The 19,091-nt window shown below is 39.4% G+C and overlaps 1 protein-coding gene across 2 annotated transcripts in view; it reads right to left on the reverse strand.

The window, feature by feature from the left end:
* LEKR1 (leucine, glutamate and lysine rich 1) overlaps positions 1 to 19,091 on the reverse strand; it is a 208,509-nt gene that overhangs the window by 1,383 nt on the left and 188,035 nt on the right. The window contains exons 15-16 of one of the 2 annotated variants that reach the window (XR_006222219.1): positions 10,815 to 10,913; positions 7,595 to 7,801 (exon numbers count right to left, since the gene is read on the reverse strand). The gene's annotated coding sequence lies outside the window, so the exon portion shown is untranslated. Of the gene's footprint in view, positions 1 to 7,594; positions 7,802 to 10,814; positions 10,914 to 19,091 lie in introns of those variants that run through there. The other variant, XR_006222220.1, reaches the window with a different exon arrangement.

The raw sequence follows: 19,091 nt of genomic DNA on the forward strand, positions 1-19,091 counted from the left end.
GCTGTCAGCACAGAGCCCAACACAGGACTTGAACTCATGAACCATGAGATCATGACCTGTGCTGAATTTGGATGCTTAACCAACTGAGCCACCCAGGTGCCCCTCTTTTCTTTCTTTCTTTCTTTCTTTCTTTCTTTCTTTCTTTCTTTCTTTCTTTCTTTCTTTCTTTCCTTTCTCTTTCTTTCTTTCTTTTTTCTTTTCTTTTCTTCCTTCCTTTTCTTTTCTTTTCTAAAAAATTTATATCCAAGGTAGTTAGCATGTAGTGCAATCTGATTTCAGGAGTAGAATCCAGCGATTCATTCCCTACATAGAACACCCAGTGCTGATCCCAACAAGTGTCTTCCTTAATGCTCCTTGCCCATTTAGCCCATCCCCCTACTCAAAACCCCTCCAGCAACCCTCAGTTTGTTCTCTATATTTAAGAGTCTCTTATGTTTTGTCCTCTCCCCTGTTTTTATATTATTTTTGCTTCCCTTCCCTTATGTTCATCTGTTTTGTGTCTTAAATTCCACATATGAATTAAGTCATATGATATTTGTCTTTCTCTAATTTTGCTTAACATAATGCCCTCTAGTTCCATCCACATTGTTGCAAATGGCAAGATTTCATTCTTTTTGACTGCAGAGTAATATTCCTGTGTGTGTGTGTGTGTGTGTGTGTGTGTGTGTGTGTATGCCACATCTTCTTTATCCATTTATCTGTTGATGGACATTTGTGCCCCTCTTTTCTTTTAAATAATGAAAGTGCATTCCATGTGAAATCAGAAAAAAATTTTAGCCAATAAAATTTTGGTACATGAGGTTTGTTGAAATCCTGGTCATGCTTCGAGGTCGTGACAGTTTTAAAATGTGGCAACAATATTTGATTATTCCTTCCACAGAGAGGTGGAGTCTGTGTCCTGTCCTTTTAAATGAAACTGCTTCCACCAATGAGCACAGCAGAAATGTTCCTATGTGATTTCTAAGGGAAGGCCATAAAAGGCCACGCAGTCTCTGCCTTGTGTGCTAGGAGCACCAGATATGGAAGCCCTGGACCTCAGTGTAAGAGGTCAACCACCCTGAGGCTGCAGCACTGGAGAGGTCATCTGGGGGTACTATGGTTGACATTCTAGCTGAACCTGTCCTTCATTCCAGGTATGCGGCACAGGAAGCCATCCTAGAAGTGGATGCTTCCAGCACTCTGTTGTTTGAGTCACTCCCAGCCAACTGGGGTTCCGACAGTATGGAGAAGAGACTGCCCACATTGTGTTCTATCCAAATTCCTGACCCACAGACTCTCTAAGTGGCATAAATTGGTGGTTTTTCATGCCAGTAGTCTGGGGTGCTTTGTTAGACACCGATAGATACCAAAACAGTTTTCCTCAAACTTCTTCCTCTTTCTGAAACCTTCCCTGCTCCTTTCTGTCCTTCCCACAATTCTGACCCCCAAATTAAACTATTCATTCTTGTCTCCAAAAGCCCTTTCTTATAGCCTGTATCAGAGTACTGACTCATCTTGTCTTTCTCCAGATGATGAGAATTAAGGGCAGAAGCTCTGTGAGTCACTTTTGCCTTTTCAGAGCACCTAACAGCCTGAATCTAATGGATGGTTCTTTTATGCCTTGTGCTATTAGTATAATGCACAAGAGAGATGGAAATTGACAGAGAGGTCAATTTTGGTGTGTATGTCAGACTTCCATGGAATTCTGGCCTTTTCCTTGATCCGGGGCTACAACTCAATACCATAGTGGGATGGCATTATATCTGTAAAGTGTCCCAATGTCTTAGTTTATTTGGGCTGCCATAACAAAATACCACAGACTGGGTGGCTTAAACCACAGGAACTTATTTCTTCACAGCTCTAAAGGCTGCAAGTTCAAGATCAAGGTGTTGGCAGACTTGGTCTCTCTGAGGTCTCTCTCCTTGGCTTGCAGACTGCTGCCTTCTGTGGCCTCACATGGTCTTTCCTCTATGCATACAAACCACTGGTGTCTCTTCCTCTTCTTATAAGGACACCAATTCTATTGCATTTAGGGTCTCATCCTTAGGAACTCATTTAACTTTACCTCTTAGAAGGTTCTATCTCCAAATACAGTCATAGGAGGAAGTAGGGCTTCAACATATGAACTTGAGAGGTATGCAATTCAGCCATAACACCAAAGGATACAATGGATTCTTAGTTATTATTTGCACTCCCTGTAGTTGTAGGTGTCACTGAAAAGAAATAATGAACTCACGGATCCAAACTCGTTCCATAAACACTTTCCTCGTTTTAAGTTCCAGGCTTATACCATGCTTACTCTCATACCCTTTCAAATAATGACCTGGTGAGGTGATAGCTGTCTATGCTAACTTGTCCTTCTCCACGTCCAGTGACAAGATTTGATTTCATGGAGGTTTTATTTATTTGCTTGTAATTTTGTTTGATGCCCAAGGGAACCTCCAACAAATCTTCAGTATCACTGTCAGCCGCAAAACAGCGCAGATTGCGAAGGCATCCCCCACACTCTGCTGTGTGTAAGTGGGTGTCCTTCCGTTGCAACCCTGTCAGTTCACTGAAGCTGAATAAAGTGCATCAGTGAAGAGGCTGGGGAAAGAAACTGCTGAGAGTGATCCGAGAATGATTTAAGGAAATGCAGGAACGCCAGGAGCTATAGTGACTAGCAACTACTTTTTGGAATTTTTCTTCTTAAATTAATTCCATGCAACTTCCTTTTTGGTCAGCCCCTGTTTTTTGTGTTTTTTTTTTTTTTAATTGTTTTATATCATATTCCAAAAGTGAGTGTGAGAGAGAGAAGAGAGTGAGAACACAATCTTCCCTGAGTTGAACTGGATTTGGGACAATTTTATATCCCTCTGTGAACTACAGGTGCTGAATATTCAACATCACACATTTACCCTTTGCAATTCAAATTAAAGTGCACCTATCTGGCCATTTTCACCCTTGTTTTCAGCTGGTCTTTGTCACAGTACCTCATTGTCATTCCTCAGGCCTGGCCCACCTTCCTTTCACCACTTAAGGAATGAGAAGGCGGTTTTTGTTCTGATTCATACTATCACTAAAGCTCCACAAGAATCAATGGGCTCTCATTTTCACACAATGCGGCATGTTTACACAGTTACCACCCTGCCTGTATGGAGGGCTGGAATACTAAAAAGTTCTTTATGTGAACGTTGGTTCTGAAATGCATTTTATCTGCCCGTTGAAGCTGGTAAGAATTTTGTTCAATCTGTAAGAAGGCTTTATCCTTGCTCTACACTATCAAGCTCTCAAGATTTTATCTTTCTTGAATTGCCTACAGGTAGGATGAGATTCAATTTGCTAAGAGTCCTTGTTTTTGACACAAAGACAAATATGCACTCCTGTGCTACTTCACGAAGCAATGATTCATTTAAAACAAAAAAACAAAAAAACCTCTCAGGATCAGGAATTCTCCAGATAGAGAGAGTGAAGCCAAGTCATGCTTTCCTTATTAATTTCAGTATGCTCTCTCTCTACTGGTTCACTTCAGAAAAGAGGTATAATTACTCTCTTTATGAGTCAGACTCATAGCCCAGCACCTGTTAGAAAATTTAAAAAAATATTTTCCCCACATCACATTACAAAGGGAGGCCCATTGTTTTTGCGCAGTTGCTGGTATTTGCTCCTTTGCCAAAATGACTATTTTGGAGGCTTTAAAAGCCAGAGTGTGATAATGAAAAACAATGACTAGAGACATTTCCAAATGGCAATACATAAAGATAGTAACATGAACTTGATAAACTCTGATTTTCATTCCTTCTAAATTGTTCATAGATTAATAAGGGAGAGTCTGTTTCTCCCAGGCATGGCAAAGTGGCAGATACAGGCAGTTCAGAGCTGTTTCCTAAAAACACACCCCAGGTAGTTACTTATGCATTAGGTATGGAATTCAGTCAGTGCCAACTGTGGAAGGAGACTCCACACATTTGAGTATATTATGGGCATAAAAATTAAAGAATAATTGTAAGTAAGTAAAACGGATATCATGGCATAAAAATTATCTAGCTCAGGGAGGGGTAGGGTGTGATAAAAAATCTTTACAGTCCATTTCTTGACTAAATGTTGTATAAAGAGATAAAGGTCAAAATATTATTGTTGTGCAGATGATAGATGGACTGCTTGATCCTGATGCCAAACAAAAGACAGAGGGTTGACTCTCTCCACTTTGTCATGCTTCCCCAGCAACATCAAAGGGTGTCTCCGTACAAGACTAACTTGAAATTTACTTTCAACAAGAAATGCATGCTGCACAGTTCCTTATCACCTGGGCTACTGCAGGGAGAGCTCTCCCAAGCCTTGCACCCTGCCCAAAGCACAGGTAACATTTCCAGGCCTCTGCCATGTGCATAGTGGGGAAAAGCAAACAGAGCAGAGGCCGTGTGGTATGTGCCCTTGGCCAATGATGACAGTAAGTAAAATGCAAAGAGCTCGGATATGGATAAAACTTTTTGTCCTGTTTACTTAGGCTTTTTTGATTAATGTCATTTTTTTATATTCCTTTCCTTTTCCTGAAGCCATGAATCAACATTGAATGAATTAGTGAATTATTGGTTGAACAGGCAATATGTTCTTCATCTCTTGAAGAAATTTCTTATTTCATCTATTTCTTTACAAAATAATTATGAGGTCAACAGTTTATTAATGACAAGGTCGATGGAGCACCTGGGATTCATTCAACTGGAGAATTATTTAGGAACAATCTGAAACCAGGCCAAGAAACATTTTATGGTCAAATACTGAATTGTGATCTGTAGAAAAACAGGGTTTTTATCTCCCTAAATTTTTTTTTTTTACAGTATTTAGTAAAAGAAAATTAACCATCTGGTAAAGATGTTTCTTAATTCACTACCTGAGCATAATGACTGGAACAAAGAGCTTCATAAATGTTTGTTCAAGGAATAAATAAATGAACAGACACTGATACAAAATTAAAAATTACCGACAACCATTTTGTTTAAAAGTCAGCATTATTCTTCAGGATTAATTTTAGATAGCAATGTTTGTTATAATTTACTATGGACTAAAATTAACCAAAGAATCAAAATAAATAAGACATATATCCTGGGTTTCTTCCAAACAGAAAAATATTTTTTTCATTAAACACTCTATAAATTTGCTTCTCCCAGAAACAGATGACTAAAGGAATTCTCTAGCTTTGAATTCTTATATTAGAAAAAAATATATTTAAAATAATTATGCTAAACTTGTACCTTCACAAGCAGCAATGGGAAGAAAATTTAAAAACAAAATAAATAAAAGAAAGGTAATAATAAAGTTAAAACTCAGGTCTCCTGGGAACTAGACACAAGACAGAACTAGAAGTATGTGTAGTTTATTGGGGCAAACTCCTTAAAAGAGAGAAAGAGCAGGGAAAACCTTCAGACTACAGCGCAGGTGAGGCATCTGTGAGCAAGAGAAGACAGTAAGGAGCTTTGGTGGTACAGAAATGAGTAAGTCTCAAGCAGTCAACTGGGAGTCCCCACTGAGCAGTCCTGCACTGGCCAGAAATTACAACAATTCTCAGTTATTGCCCAGGGTCTTCCTGGAAGCATATGGCTTCAGCTTGGAAACCAAGGCAGATCTTGAAGGTTCCAATAGCTGAAGGCTGTTAGTGAACTCTTACCCATTGGAGCAGGTACTTAATTGGAGATGTGAATAACATTCTAATGTGGCTGCCACAGTTTGCTCCTTGTGCCACATGGGTTTACTTGCTTTATACATTTGGGGCACAGATCTGCCAGGGTTCCTGTATTTGTCATCTACTGCTGTGTAACAAGTTATCCCCAAACTTAGCAACTTAAAGAACACAACTATCTCATTCAGTTTCAAAGAGCCAGGAATCTGGGAGTAGCTTAGCTGCATGGTTCTGGTTCAAGGTCTCCCATGAAGTTGTAGTCAAGATGTTGGCCAGAACTGGAGTCATCACAAAACTTGACTGGGGCTAAAGAATCTGGTTCTGAACTCATGTGATTGCTGGCTGGCCTCAGTTTCTTGCTGGCTATTGGCCTGAGGTCTCCATTCTTCTTCACGTGGGCCTCTCTGAAAGCTGCCTGTGTGTCTCATGACCAATTGTAGGTAGCAAGTTGGCAAGTGATGCGAGAGAGAGACTAAAACAGAAGGTGTAGTCTTTTATAACCTAATTTTGGAAGTTACATACCATCCCTTCCATCATATTCTATTGGCTGCACAGACCAACCTTGATCCAGTGTGGGAGGGACCACACAAGGGTATGAATATCAAGAGGCAGGGATCGTTGGGGGCTGTCTTGGGAGCAGGCTACTGCAGTTCCCATGAACTTCTCTTCCTGAGGACAAACTCAGAAAAGGGAAGTAAGTGGGACAAACTAAAGCCCCTGCCACAGCAGTTAGTTTTAGGGTCACAACTGGTACTCATCATCACTCTCCTCCACTGTCCATTCCAAATTTCCCCAGTCACCTGCTATCACCTCTGCTAGTCTTTGTGGTTGCCAGCATGGTGACACCTTTTCTCACCTCCTGCTACCTGGGTGCAGGGAGCACAAAGGATCCCAAAGAGCCTGGTGACAGCTGTAGCTTGTAATTCGGTGGGACTCTCCATGTGTCTTGGGGTGAGAGTGCACCCCCTCTGGAGACTGGGACTGCTGACTCTGCAGGGCCCACAGTTGTAGAAACGAGATGGAAAACTTATGTCAGTGGGCCACTGGAATGACGGTAAGTGGGGCCACTTCTGTGTCCACCTTTTGGTTCCCAGACATCTGTTTGCTTCCAACACAGTGCTTTCCATAGGTCATCAATTCAGCATATACACTGCACTCTGGAGGATTTGGTTGAACTAGATATGCTAAAAGGTTTACCCAATAAAAATAACCAAAATGTCAGATAAAATAACCAAGAAAACACTTTTAAAAGAGATCACTGAGGGGCACCTTGGTGGCTTTGTCGGTTAAGTGTCTGACTTCGACTCAGGTCACGATCTCATGGATCGTTAGTTCAAGCCCTGCATGGGGTTCTCTGCTGTCAGTGCAGAGCCTGCTTTGGATCTTCTGTCCCTGTCTCTCTCTGTCCCTCCCTCGTTCTCTCTCTCTCTCAAAAATAAATAAACATAAAAAAAAAGACATCACTGAGATGGCACAAAAGTAAAGCATCAGCAGAGATCAAAAACAAGATAAAAGTAACAACTTTGGGAGAGGAGAACCAAAGCCAGCTCTCTTTGTGTTAGGCCCACACAAAATTGGAAATCTTTTTTTTTTTTTTTTTGCTACAATATGATTTAACAATTCTATACATACTCAGTGCCCTTAATTCTCTTTATCTATTTCACCACCACCACCCCTGCCACAACATTTGAAATCTTATAGAAGACCCCTACATGAAGCAGGAATCTCAAAGGGCTTTACCTTCAATTAAGGGTGAGTAAAAAACGACTGCTACACAGAAGGGGACAAACCACATCTGATTCTATTTTTATGCTGGGGGAGAGTGGTAGGAAATCTCACTTGGGAATTTAGAACTACAGCTTGGCCCTCACGTGGCTTTTTGCATGAATTTATGTTATACCACCTGTATCTGAAAAACTGAAAGAGAAGAATTTTAATTAAAGCATTCTCAGAATGTTTGTATAATCAACTGGGAGGAGCAAATGTAAATATTTTCTGGAAGAATGCAATCTCAACTGAGGCCTCGAAGAATTCCTATGGATAGAGTTCCAAAGAACATAAGCTCACATAAAACCACGCATAGGTATACTCTGCCTTCTCTCTTCCCCTGCAGGAGAATAAAGCACCGTGAATGAAAACGAGCAGACACAGGCAGCAAAATCAGATCTGTAAAGATGATAAGACACATAATATAAAATAACCATGTTTGGTATGGTGAAGAAATAAATATTTTGTGAGAAAGGAATAAGAGATGGCTTTTTATTTTTTTTTAAAGGTTATTTAATTTATTTTGAGAGAGAGACACACACAAAGAGTGTCTGTGCGTGTGTGTGTGTGTGTGTGTGTGTGTGTGTGTGTGTCTGTACGCAAGTTGGGGAGGGGCAGAGAGAGAGGGCGAGAGAGAATCCTAAGTGGGCTCTGTGGTGTCAGTACAGAGCCTGACTTGGGGCTCAAACTGATGAACCATGAGATCATGACCTGAGCTGAAATCAAGTCTGATGCTTAACTGACTGAGGAGACGGCTTTTTAAAAACATAATCAAACAGACTGATGAAGAATTGAATAAAATTTTCCAAAATGAAAAACTGCTTTATGCAGAAAGATTATGAGACCAAATGGAGGAAGGTCTGCAAGAAGAAACAGTGAGCAAAGAAAGTGATAAATATGTTGGGTATATTGAAATAAACACTGACTACATAATAATAATAATAATAATAATAATAATAATGTCTAATTTGTGAGGTTAAACCAACAAGATAGAATTCAAATACTGGTCAAAGTATAATATAGATTGGAATGGGGTGGAAAACTATAGTTTAAATAATCTAAGGTTCTTGCATTGTTTGGGCAGAGCATCCAGAAATGAAGTAAGTGTGTTAAAATGTCTAGGGTAACTCCTAAAAATAGATACAGAGATAATTAATTCCAAAAGAGAGGTAGGGGGTGGGGTGGTAATAGCAAAAGATGAAAAGAAAAAAGAAAACCTATTCAGAAGATGGCAAGAAAGGAAAAAAAGAGAGAGAAATGGATGGCACATGATAAGATGATAGAAATAAATCAAAGGAAGAAGAGCAAAGACAGTCTCAAGATCCTTTGCCCCAAATCAAAACAGTGGAAGTTTATACACACTCCACAATGATGGGTGTTAATTTCATACTGTGATTAACAATGAAAAATGAGCATAAATGACCTTTGAGAATAAAAGGCTTTATTCTACAAAAGAAACTTTAACTTCTGAAGACCTGTGCCACAAAAATGGACTTTCATAGACAATTTTTATGAGCACTCTTCTGATTACTAATTTTAGAACATGTTTTTATTCTTATAAATTTTGGCCTTTGACTTTATCTGGAGAGTTTTTCTTGTGAACAGCTATATAATTTGTTATATCTCTCTCCTTTTGTACCAGTTTTAACACTCTTTTTCTCCTTTGTCTGTATTTAGAAGGACCTGCTTTTTTTAAGGCTATAGCTAGGACATCATATTCTAGAAATAAATCAGAAAGCACAGGACCTAAAGACCTAATATAGACAATGACACATTTTAAAAAAGGAATGTGAGACCTATAATATTCTGTTTCCACAGGATGCTAAATAGCTTCCTAAAGGGTCCTTATAAGATTCTGCAATAGATCTTTTTCATAGATCTGTTTTGTCTTCTTTTTTTCCTATATGGTTTTCCCTTGTTTTATAATTTTTTCCCATAGTTTCTAAGCACCTTCTCTCTTTTCTTTTTTTTCTCTCTCTCTCTTCTCTCTCTCTCTCTCTTGCTTCTTGAATGTTCACCCTCAAATGAGGCTAGACTGTTATGTCAACAGAGTATAGAGACGTCACTCAAGTTTGCTCTGAAGTGAGGGTCCCATCCCTTTTCAGAGACACAAATGGAGGCAAGACAATGTGCTTGGTCCCCAGTCCAATTCCCAGTTTACATTGTCTATTTGCCGATCCAGACTTTGCCACTTATAAGCTGTGTGACTTTGGGTGAGCTGCTTAACCTCTCTGTGCCTTAGTTTTCTCCCCTGTGAAAGGAAGTTGATAAATATACCAACTTCACAGAGTTCTTAGGAGAATTAAATGAAATACTTCCAAAGCTCTTGGCACTATGGACTGCCCATCATAAACAACAAATATAACTAGCATTATCATTGTTACTCCTGCCATACTGTTGCTGTTACCGCTGCCACTACCTGCTCTGTAGGCAACCACGCTCTTCTGACAGGGCACACTCTTCCACCTGTGCTGAGTGTCCCGTGTGCTGACCCACGGCTGTACGGGAGAGAATTCCCCTTTCTGAGATCTAATGCACCACTGCCCATCTCTCCCTCCCTACTGCCACTCACACAAGCTGCTTCTTTAGCCTTTTTTCCCCCCAGGAGTTTGCATCTCAGAATGTTCCCTACAAAGTGGCCCAGGTGCTTTGAAGGGCAGCACCCATGTGGCCCAGCAGTGGGGGGTGGGGGGCGGTGGCAGGTTCTTGTGATTCTGTTGCCTGTGTGCTTTTCTTTTCCATCACGGTTTTTAACGGGATACTGGAAGGGACTGCATCAATGCCTGCTGGCCAGGTATCATACCATCTTACACCAGATATCTAGTTCCTGCTTTTAAACGGAACACAAAGTGAAGGCACAGCCTGATGTTTGTGTAGACGGCCCTTTCAGCAGGCAAGGTGTCCATGCCTTTTTTATTCATGCTTTTTCAGTAATGCAAGAAAATCTCTCTGACCTGCAGTGAGACCTTGATTTTAACCTGAGATGGATAAGGGAGTATAATAGATCCCTTTTTACACACATTTAGGTAAGTTAGAAGATCCGAGGTTAAATTTTCTCAGGAGTGCTAAGACTAAATGTAAAGATGGCCTAGGAAAACTGCTAAGACAGTATCCTGATCATGTTCCCAGGAAAATGCAGAACCTTTATGAGAAGATCTGTGTACTGAAACCCGTGGCATTACATTTGGAATGAGGTTTGTATAAGTCACCTGTAGTGACTGAGTTTCAATAATGTATGAGTCCACAGTTTCTTCATTAAAAATTTGGCTGCTTTTACAGTAAGAAAGGCCAGAAGAGGCATACATAATAACAACAAATAAATGAACAGCTCATAAAGTTCTTGTGGTTGAAATACAATCAGTATCATACACTCAATCAGGTCACATGCCCTCAGGCCCAGTTGGACACCTACCTTTCCCTGTGTCCTTCGAGAGCTGTCCTAATTCTGGAGGGGTGGGGATGGTTGCAGAAACTCTGGGTATCTGGGGGCCATTGAGAGTTAAGAATGTACCTATGAAGTAAGCATTAGAAACATTTAGGACATTGTAACTAAAATAAGAACAGCGATAGAGACTCTACACACATATGCTACTGAGATGCATCAAGCCCAATTTAAAGCACGAAATTACAGACAATTTGACAAACATTTCTAAGGCCTTTAATACACAAGCAAAACAAACTCTGATATTGGTTGTATAATTATATCTGACTCATGGATAATAACATCAAAACATGGAAAAACATCTCTTTCCATCCACCAGGGACATCTCTCCCTACCAGCATACTATGTCCAGGGCACAAATGGTAAAAATAAGCTCTTTCTCCACTTCCACATGAGTCATGCAGATACCAAGAATTTGATGACATTAAATAATTAGTGGAGCAGAATTCCAACCATGTTATTTACAGAAAATTTAAGCCCCAAACTTGATCCTAATGGCTCATATTCCTCTTTACTACTTCTTCTATTATTGCCAGGGACTGGAAAATTAAAGAACTTTCTTCCTGGAGATTGCAGTGTGCCTTAGACTGCATAAGGTGAATAGGGTTGGTCAGTTGTGGGGTTCCTTTGGTTAAGAGTGTTATAAAGAGTTCCGTTTGGACACGGTCACAGAGAACCACAGGGACAGCACCCATACTGCACTCAGAAATTTCCCTCTGCTGTGATCTGGGCCCAAGGCCAGAAGAAGTATGAATTGGCTCTCAGGGTCCTCTCCCTGACACTCTGTACCCTGGGTGGAGGCAGACAGAGGGAACGGGGCACAACCTCTGTCTTGGATCAGGAGTCTGGGAGCCCAACCCTCTGATCTGAGGTATTCTACTGAATTTTGCCCAGAAGGTGTAATGTTCTGATGCAGACAGGATTCTGGTTGATTTGATTTGCTAACTTAGAACAGTGGCCTTTGACATGGAGAACTTATACCCCAGGGGTATTTCAAAGGTTTGATAGTCTTAAATTCATAGATACTGTGAACCCGAGATTCTCCTATTTCCTTGACTTATAAATATTGCTATTCAAGCGTCATGCTAGAAATGTAATATTTTAGCACACATTGGGATTTTCTGGTAGATTGCAGAGACGGGAGTTAGGCAATTTTGGACTAATGATTCTCTTCTTCTGTGCCCTGGATTTGTCAAATATCCATGTGAGGGATGGTTTCATGAAAGCAAGGCAAAAATAATGTTAACTAATGTTGAGTAAGAAAGGTTGATTATTGAAAATGCCCCCTCCTGCAATGCATTTAAATATAAGCAGCTCTTTTCAGCTCTTCTCAATATTTATCCCTCAGACACATTATTTGCTAGAAAAAACTCCAGACCTTATATAGCAAAGCAGTATAGGTGAGTGTCCCTAATATTTTCAAATGTAATTAGAATGTTTTCTTAGACTATTAACCTTTTCAAGATATACTAAAGTTCTACGAGATCTTTCCACTTGGCACTTATTCTTCAACCAAGTAGTTAAAACAATTTTTATTAAATACTGCTTGAAATGTGGATTGCAATACAGTATAATCCTCATCTTCTTTCATCATAAAATGTTTAGTGTTTTCTACCTCCTGTTAATAAAAAGCAAACGATATCCTATGTACAAATTCTTTTAACGTCACCCATTTTATTTTTCATTAAATGTAAAAGGAAACATTATGGATTCACCTCATCAAGAAATGCATTGTCAATAAAATTGAACTTTCATGCTTAATAATTATTTAACAAAATTTGTAATATATTTATGTTGTTTACTTTTTGTATTTTTTTAAAGTTTATTTATTTATTTTGACAGAGAGAGCGAGCGGGGGAAGGGCAGAGAGACAGGGAGAGAGAATCCCAAGTAGGCTCCTCACTGTCGGTGCAGAGCCCAATGCAGGGCTCAAACTCACGAAACTGTGAGATCATGACCTGAGCCCAAACCAAGAGTCAGACACTTAACCGACTAAGCCACCCAGGCACCCCTATGTTAACATATTAATAATAGATCCTGGAAGGATCTTGGGGAGGTAGCGGAGTAAGAGGATACTGAGCTCACCTGTCCCACATTTCCAACTAGATATCATCCATATCCAAGTCAATAAACGGGGCAGCGATCAGAACAAAGACAGGCAGAACAAACTCCAAGACTACTGATAGAGAAGAAGCTGCATCTGAAAGGTTAGGAAGGTCAGAAAGGTGGAGGGAGGCTGCCTGCAGGAGGAAGGCAGCTGCACATGCAGAGAGGGCAGAGAAACGGGCCCTTGCACCAGGGAGCTCACATGGGGAAGATTAATCCCCATAACGTTTGACTTTCAAAACCAGAGGGGCTGAATTCCACGAGTTTGTAAAACCAGTGGGACTGGAGCCAGGAGCTTTAAAACTCAGCTGCCTCAGCACCAGGTGAGCTGGGAGGGCCATAGCTGGGTTGCCGCCCTTAAAGAGACCGCAGCCTGTGTGGAGCGGCAACGTAAAAATGGCAGCTTACACAATGCCAGGGGCAAATGGGACACAGATCTGTTCACAATGATTTCCGAGTATGTTGGGGGACTTCTCAGAAAACGAGGGAGCTAGCAGGTGCCATTTTTCTCCCCTGCCCCCAAGCATAAACACAGAAGTGCCTGTGGGAGGTGGCGCTGCACAGAGACTTGTTACCTAACCTGCTACCAGCGCACCAGGTCTACAAGTTCTCCTGAGGACTTGCCCCTTCTAAGCCTGCTACCCTCAGTCCTGGGCTCAGGGCAAATTTTGGTAAAGTCACGAGTGCACCCCATGCAGCCGCCAGGTGCACAGCTGCCTATGCGTGGTGCACACGTGTACTGCCCCAGGCCCAGCCACGTGCCCCCAGCCACCCTGACGCACAGCGCCCAGCCACGGCAATGCTTCAGGGGGATCCAGCATAGGACCAGTGGCCCAGTACAAATTCTGTTAACACTGTTGCGCCACTCTCAGGTTCACTAGTGGGCATATCCACTCAGAGCTGGCCTGTCTGGGTCCCACTAACACCACAGGGAGCAAGCACAGCCCACAACAGGCAGATGACTGCACTGAAAGGAAAAGTAACTCAGACACAATAGCAGGGCATAAGCAACACACACAGGATGCTCTCCTGAAGTGCCAGGTTCTGGTGAACGGGGGACATTGCACTGTGGGTTCTCCAGTGCCTCTTCATCATAAAGTTACTACTTTCAAGAGCAGAAGGCACAGCTGACTTTCTTAACACAGAGAAACAGACACAGAGAGGCAGACAAAATTAGGAGATAGAGAAATTTACCCCAATTGAAAGAACAGGACAAGACCACAGCCAGACACCTAAGTGAAACAGATAGTTTCACTAAGTAACATACCTGATAGAGAATTTAAAGACTGATCCCAAGGATACTCACTGGACTTGAGAAAAGAGTGGAAGAAATGAATAAGACCCTTAACACAGAGATAAGGAATAACATAGCAGAAATAAAGGGCTCAATAAACAAAATTAAAAACACATTTGATGGAATGAACAGCAGGATGGAAGAACCAGAGAAATGAATTACTTGAATTAGAAGAAAGAGCATGGAAAGTAATCAAGTTGAACAAGGGAGAGACAAAAGAATTATGCAAAATGAGAACTCAGGCTCATTCAAACTCAGACTCATTTAAACTCAGACTCTATCAAACATAATAAGATTTGTATTATAGGAGTCCCAGAAGGAGAGAGAGAAAAGGGGGAAGAAAATTTATTGAAGAAATAGTAGCTGAAAACTTCCTTAATCTGGGGAAGAAAATATATATCCAGATCTAGGAGACACAGGGAACCCTCACCAAATCAACAAAAGGAAACCCACACCATCACATATTGTAATTGAATTTGCAAAACATTGGATAAAGAAAAAAAAAACCATTTAAAGCAGGAAGACAAAGGGATGCCTGGGTGGCTCAGTAGGCTGAATGTCCAACTTCGGCTCAGGTCATGATCTGACCGTCTGTGTGTTCAAGCTCCATCTCGGGCTCTGTGCTGACAGCTCAGAGCCTTGAGCCTGCTTCAGATTCTGTCTCCCTCTCTCTCTGCCCCTCTCCCACTCATGCTCTGTCTCTTTCTCAAAAAATAAACATTAACAATTTAAAAAGAAAATGGATTAAAGACCTAAATATGAGACCTGAAACCATACAAATCTTGGAAGACAGCACAGGAAGTAACTTCCTTGACACTGGCCATAGCAACTTCTTTCTAGATATGTCTCCTAAGGCACGGGAAACAAAAGAGAAAATAAATTATTGGGACTATATGAAAATAAAAAGCTTCTGCACAGTGAAGGAAACAATCAACATAAAAGGCATCCTAGGGAACGGGAGAAGATATTTGCAAATGACATACCTCATAAAAGTTTAGTATCCTACAACTCAACACCCATAAATAATCCAATAAAAAATGGGCAGAAGATATGAGCAGACATTTCTCCAAAGAAGACATACAGATGGCCAACAGACACATGAAAAGATCTTCATCATCACTTAACCATCAGGGAAATGCAAATGAAAACTACCATGAGCTATCACCTCATGCCTGTCAGAATGGCTAAAATCAATAACACAAGAAACAACAGGTGTTGGCGAGGATGTGGGGAAAAAACACTTGCACGCTGTTTCTAGGAATGTAAACTGGTGCAGCCACTCTGGAAAATGGTATGGGGTTTCCTCAAAAAGTTAAAAGTAAAACTACCTTATTATCCAGTAATAACACTATTGGGTATTTGTCCAAGTAATACAAGAACACTAATTCAAAGGGATACAAGCACCCCTATGTTTATAGTGGCATTATTTGCAATAGCCAAGATATGGAAGCATCCCAAGGGTCCATCAATAGGTGAATGGGTAAAGACATGAGATACATATATACATAATATATAATATATATGTATATACATGTGTATATATAGTGTATATATATATAATATATACATAATATATATGTACATATATACAGAATATATATGTACATATATATACATAATGTACATATATATTACATATACATACATTAGATATATATTATATATATAATATATATAATGGAATATTACTCAGCCACAAAAAAGAATGCAACCTTGTCATTTACAAAACATGGATGGAGCTAAAGAGTATAATGCTAAGCAAAATAAGTCAATCAGAGAAAGACAAATACCATATGATTTCACTCATATGTGTAATTTAAGAAATAAAACAAGCGAAGGGAAAAATGAGAGAAATCAAGAAGCAGAGTGCAATTATAGAGAAAAATATGATGGTTATCAGAGGGGAGGGGGGTGTGGAGATAGGTTAAATATGTGTTGGGGATTAAAGAGGGCACTTACTGTGATGACCACATGGTGATGTATGGAAGTGTTGTATTACTATTTTGTGTACCTGAAACTAATAAAATACTCTATGTTAACTAACTGGAATTAAAATAAAAACTTAAAATAAAAAAGTAAATAAAAAGGTAATAAGAGAAATATTAAAAATAAATACTAGTATATTAATAATTAATAACATTAATCCATAAGAATGTTATAAAGTTATGTATATGTTTTGATAGTAATTTAATAACATGGGAGATCAATAAAAATACCTTTTGTAATCATAAAGGTATCTTAAAGTAACAGTTTTATTTTTAAATGCTGATTATCTTTACAACATCCTTTGCCACTATTTAAACTTATAATGAAATATTTTAGATGTCAACTTACAATGTACAATAAATAGTTTTTTTTATTTTTTTAATTTTTTTTTTTAAGTTTATTTGGAGAGAAACAGAGACAGTACAAGTTGGGGGGGAGGGGCAGAGAGAGAGAGAGATAGAGAAAATCCCAAGCAGGTTCCATGCTGCCAGCACAGAGCCCAACATGGGGCTTGAACCAATGAAACTGAGATCATGACCTAAGCCAGAACCAAGAATGGGGCGCTTAACCAACTGAGCCACCCAGGCACCCCTATAGTATTTTAAAATCACATTTTCAGGGTACACAGCTGAAAACACTGACTTAAAATCCTAGAGGGAATGAATCTGTGGATTAGGTCTTTACTTCATCACTTCTATGAAATAAGGTAGTGGATTCTTTTCTCCCTAACTTCATCTTTTCTCATTCACCTCAGTTCTTTACTGAGTACTGTATACCTCTTGGTAAAATAAAAATGATTCTGGTTTTGAGATGCTATGAGATTCCAGCTAAAACCTCAACCATTTGAAAAGTGTAGTAATAGAGAATGGAAATTTGGCCATCCCAGGTTTTAGGAAATTCTGCTTTAAATCAGTGAAAAGTAGTTAATTCAATCTTGGCAGTAACCTTAATTCCCTAGAAATTTAAGGTTCCAGATAGAAAATTACAACTGTAGAACTCATTCAGTCTAAGAAGACAGAAGACAGAAGGCATCTCTTTAGATTAATGTGTTAGACTGTATCAAGCTCACTTGGGAGAAAGTTGGATATATCTGACAATGGTGCACAATGTAAAACCAGATGTTCATACTTTCCAGAAAAAGTATATTTCCAGTGTTAAGTCTTATAAAACATCTATTTTAAAATGCTTCAATATTTTAAATTATATGTCTAATTCTTGGGCTTGAATTATTATTATTTATGAGATTAATGACAATAACAACCATAGAAGCTGAATATCAGCAGTAAGAATGTTAATAAAAGATATTAAAAACTTTTTAATGGCAAATGAAGTCCATCCTTTCATTATTTTCTAAATTCAAAGGTTAAAGAATGTAGCCATCCTGTTATATAATGACATAAGCTGATTTAATATTCACAGGCAAGTGAGCATAATGCCTTATTGCGTCAAGTACAGATTTTGAAACTTCATAATTCTTTTTAATTTTTTTTTTTAATTTGAGAGAGAGAGAGTGAATATGAGTTGGGGGAGGAGGGAGGGAGAGAGAATCTTAAGCAGGCTCCAAGCTCAGCACAGAGCCTGATGCGGGGCTTGAGCCCACAACCCTGGGATCATGACCTGAGTCAAAATCAACAGGCAGATGCTTAACTGACTAAGCCACCCAGGTGCCCCCAGATTTTGAAATTTTAAATATGAATCAAATTCTTATTCAATGCTGTTCTACCTTTAAAATAAATTGATCTAGGTGTATATTGCAAGTTATAGTTTTATACTTAAGTGGTTAAGAACTACTTTCAGGGGGAATAATATTCCAGTATCTCTTCTCATGATTCCAATAAATTATCTAAGTATTCTATGTTTCACAAGCCTCAAAGACAACCAGCAATACCAGATTTCCTTTGGGGAAATAGGTACCATTATGAGATTAAATTTGAGATTACCATTACGAGGTACCATTATGAGATTATGAGATTAAACCAAATATGTACCATTATGAGATTAAAATTTAAGATTATTCAATGAGGGGCACCTGGGTGGCTCAGTCAGTTAAGTGACTGACTCTTGATTTTGACTTAGGTCATAATCTCATGGTGCATGGGATCAAGCCCTGTGTAGGGCTCTGTGCTGACAGCGCAGATCCTGCTTGGGATTCTCTCTCTCCGTCTCTGCCCCTCCCCAATTTATACACACACACACTCTCTCTCAAAATAAATGAATTAACATTTAAAAAAAAAAGATTATTCAATGAGTTGCCAATGATCAAAATGAAAGCATTTCTATTGGGTTTTTTTGTTAATAACAAATCTTTAGTTCTTTGCAGGCTCAGAAACTTGGATCGTGACAAGATTTTATGAATATTGATTAAATATTGATTTCCTTTTACTCACTAGTTTTTCTGGAGAGTTTTCAAGATTCACAATCAATTGATGAAAAAAAAAGAATTTGAGTGCATTGGGAGCTGAGGTATTGAACATGGGGATGGGTGGTCTCTGAGAGCCATTTGTTTCAGATAGGCGTGAGGGAACTGAGTCTAGCAAGATTATTTCCGTTCAATACTAATGTATAGCTCTTAGAGGTGAAATATGCCAGGGCTTTAACATGTATAAGGATCACCTGCGGATCTCATTAAAATCAGATTTTATTCCGTAGGTTTGGGTGTGAGGACTGATAGTCTGCATTTCTAATAAGCTCCCGGGAGACATTGATCCTGCTGGATCACTTTGAGTAGCAAGAATTTAGAGCACTGATACTATTCTTCCAGCCTACAAATGAGATGTTTGGCCAAGATTTGGAGGCCATGGCTTTCTCATCAAGTCAGCTGTTAAGCAGTTATAAGAATTTAAAAGATTATTTAACCTCAA

This window comes from Panthera tigris, chromosome C2, assembly GCF_018350195.1.
Source record: "Panthera tigris isolate Pti1 chromosome C2, P.tigris_Pti1_mat1.1, whole genome shotgun sequence".
NCBI classification, from domain to species: domain Eukaryota; kingdom Metazoa; phylum Chordata; class Mammalia; order Carnivora; family Felidae; genus Panthera; species Panthera tigris.